Source organism: Neopelma chrysocephalum, unplaced genomic scaffold (assembly GCF_003984885.1).
Source record: "Neopelma chrysocephalum unplaced genomic scaffold, ASM398488v2 Primary Assembly neopelma1_90070, whole genome shotgun sequence".
Taxonomy (NCBI): Eukaryota; Metazoa; Chordata; class Aves; order Passeriformes; family Pipridae; genus Neopelma; species Neopelma chrysocephalum.
Genome location: NW_020918946.1, coordinates 187 through 3104, shown reverse-complemented (window position 1 = coordinate 3104; position 2918 = coordinate 187). Strand labels below are relative to the sequence as shown.

General features: G+C 56.5%; 1 long non-coding RNA gene across 3 annotated transcripts; it reads left to right on the top strand.

The window, feature by feature from the left end:
- Positions 1 to 6: 6 nt before the first annotated feature.
- On the top strand, positions 7 to 1188 carry LOC113979859. Of its 3 annotated transcripts, XR_003538005.1 has the most exons (4): positions 7 to 488; positions 575 to 595; positions 681 to 766; positions 939 to 1188. It is a non-coding gene; the product is annotated as an uncharacterized LOC113979859 (long non-coding RNA). The 3 variants fall into 3 exon arrangements; XR_003538006.1 differs by lacking the exon at positions 575 to 595 and having other exon boundaries at positions 7 to 467; XR_003538004.1 differs by lacking the exon at positions 575 to 595 and having other exon boundaries at positions 7 to 509; positions 660 to 766.
- Positions 1189 to 2918: the final 1730 nt, after the last annotated feature.

The following is a 2918-nucleotide window of genomic DNA, read 5'->3' as shown; positions in this document are numbered from 1 at the left end:
TGGAGAGGATGTAGGGATTAGAAATAAACTCCATTTTTTTTAATCTAAAACCGAAATCTCAAAAAAACTGCACAAAATTGCTCGTGTTGGTGGTGGTTGTAGCCCAGGAACCCATTGTGTGTGTGTGTTCCCACCACTTCCCACTTCCAGCTCGTGTCCTGGAATTCTGAGTAACCCTGTCCTTGTCTGGGCGTGAAGGAGGTTCCAGCAGTGTGATCCTGGTCCCTGAGCTGTATCCCACAGGAATGTGCCTGCCTGGCCCTCGCTGGCCCGGGGTGGGATGGCTGGTGATCCATGTGGGATGGTTGGTGATCCAGAGGAGGATGGCTGGTGATCCAGGTGGGATGGCTGGTGATCCAGAGGGAATGGCTGGTGATCCAGAGGGGGATGACTGGTGATCCAGGTGGGATGGTTGGTGATCCAGAGGAAGACGGCTGGTGATCCATGTGGGATGGCTGGTGATCCAGGTGGGATGGTTGGTGATCCAGGTGGGATGGTTGGTGATCCAGGTAGGAATGGCTGGTGATCCAAGTGGGATGGTTGGTGATCCAGAGGAGGATAGCTGGTGATCCAGGTGGGATGGCTGGTGATCCAGGTGAGATGGCTGGTGATCCAGAGGAGGATAGCTGGTGATCCAGGTGGGATGGCTGATGACCCAGGTGGGATGGCTGATGATCCAGGTGGGATGGTTGGTGATCCAGGTGGGATGGCTGGTGATCCAGAGGAGGATGGCTGGTGATCCAGAGGGAGATGGCTGGTGATCCAGGTGGGATGGCTGGTGATCCAGATAGGATGGCTGGTGATCCAGAGGAGGATGGCTGGTGATCCAGAGGAGGATGGCTGGTGATCCAGAGGGAGATGGTTGGTGATCCAGAGGGAATGGTTGGTGATCCAGGTGAGATGGTTGGTGATCCAGAGGGGGATGACTGGTGATCCAGGTGGGATGGCTGGTGATCCAGGGTGGGATGGCTGGTGATCCAGGTGGGATGGCTGGTGATCCAGGTGGGATGGCTGGTGATCCAGAGGAGGATGGCTGGTGATCCAGGTGGGGATGGTTGGTGATCCAGAGGGATGGCTGGTGATCCAGGTGGGATGGCTGGTGATCCAGGTGGGATGGCTGGTGATCCAGAGGAGGATGGTTGGTGATCCTGGTGGGATGGCTGGTGATCCAGAGGGGGATGGCTGTTGATCCAGAGGAGGATGGCTGGTGATCCAGGTGGGATGGCTGGTGATCCAGGGTGGGATGGCTGGTGATCCAGGGTGGGATGGCTAGTGATCCAGGGTGGGATGGTTGGTGATCCAGGTGGGATGGCTGGTGATCCAGAGGGATGGCTGGTGATCCAGGTGGGATGGCTGGTGATCCAGGTGGGATGGCTGGTGATCCAGGTGGGATGGCTGGTGACCCCAGCCATGGAGGTGGCCCCAGGCTGGCACTGGCCAGTGCAGGCTGGTGGGTGGTGGCTCGGGAGTTTTACACCTCTGTCAGTGCCTTAGTTCCATTTCATGGATCAACACTTTGCTTGGGCTACTCTTCTTCTGTTGAGACAATAAATTCTCTTAGGCCCGACCTTGGGTTTAACAGGCTGGGGGAACAACTCTGCAGGTGTGCAGAGGGCACTGATGGGGAGGGAATCGTTGGGATAATGGGCTTGGTGTAATAAGCACTGCAAGTCCCCCCTCCCCGGAGTAGGGATAAAGCCTTGGAAGCTGCAGCTGGTTGTGGGATGATGTGTTTTGGAAGGGGAGGTCCTGCAGCCTGTGTAGTTGCTGGCACGGGATCAGCCTGTCCCACTGCTGAGGCTCCTTCCTGCAGGACAACAAACCCACCTTCACACTGGATTTATAAACAAAGGGATGTCGTAATATAGGTTAAACCATTAGATTTGGGTTCCCAAGGAATTCATCCAGCAGCACTGCAGGGAATGCTGGCATCCCAAATCCAAAAGAAATGATTCTAAAGCCTGATGTTGGAGTGGTTTTGGCGGGGAAAGGAACCTCGGTGAGGAAGGAGGTTCAGGTTTCAGTGTCCCTGTCCAGGAAGCAGAACTGGAATTACAGCCTGACCAACACTTCTCCTCCCAACCCCAGACCCCACGGACGGGTTGTGGCACTGGAAGTGCCAGTGCAGCTCCGGGAGTTCAGGTTTTGAGCCAGGTGGGCGTCAGGGGAAGGAATTTGGTGTGGAATGTCACTGTCCCTCCTTAAATCCACAGGAAAGAAGAGGTTCTGAGCAGTTGCACTGGTTGGGGAGCTGTGTCTTTGTTCTGGTTGTACGAAAGAGCTGCTGGGGCAGCAATTCCAGGTCGGGTCGTTGCAGCCCCAGGGATCCTCAGGTCCTCACCCCCGGGGGGGTGTTGCTGCTCCAGAGGCAGCTCCAGGGGCAGCAAAGCCCATCCTGGGGCAGGAGGGTGGATTGGAAGCGGGTTTGGGGCTCCTCTCCTCTGGGGAAGCTCAGTCTGAGGGTTCGGGTGAAGCTGGGAGGGTTTGGAGAACAGGACTGGGATGGGGTTTCCCTCTGCAGGGACTCAGGTTTGGCTCAGGAATGGCCTCACCGGGGAAGGATCCCTTGGAGAGGGGGATCAGGCTCAGCTGGGCCCCGGGGTCAGCGTTGGAGGGGGCTCAGCTCTGAACTCTGGGATCCCCCAGCGGGAATGTGGGTGGCTCTGGGAACGTGGGAGGGGCTGGGGTGGCACTTGCACCCTGAATTATCACTTTGATTAGCACAGATTAATTGTGGGGCGGGACACACACCCCGTTCCCAGGCTGCCCAGGGGTGTTCCAGGTGTCTGACGGGGACAGAGCGTGTGCTGGGAGGGAGAGATCCCGAATTCCCCCTTGTTCCCCGGGTTGTTTTTAATGCTATATGTTTGCTATAACTGCAGAGCGAGTTTAAGAGCTTACAGTAATATATTTTAAGT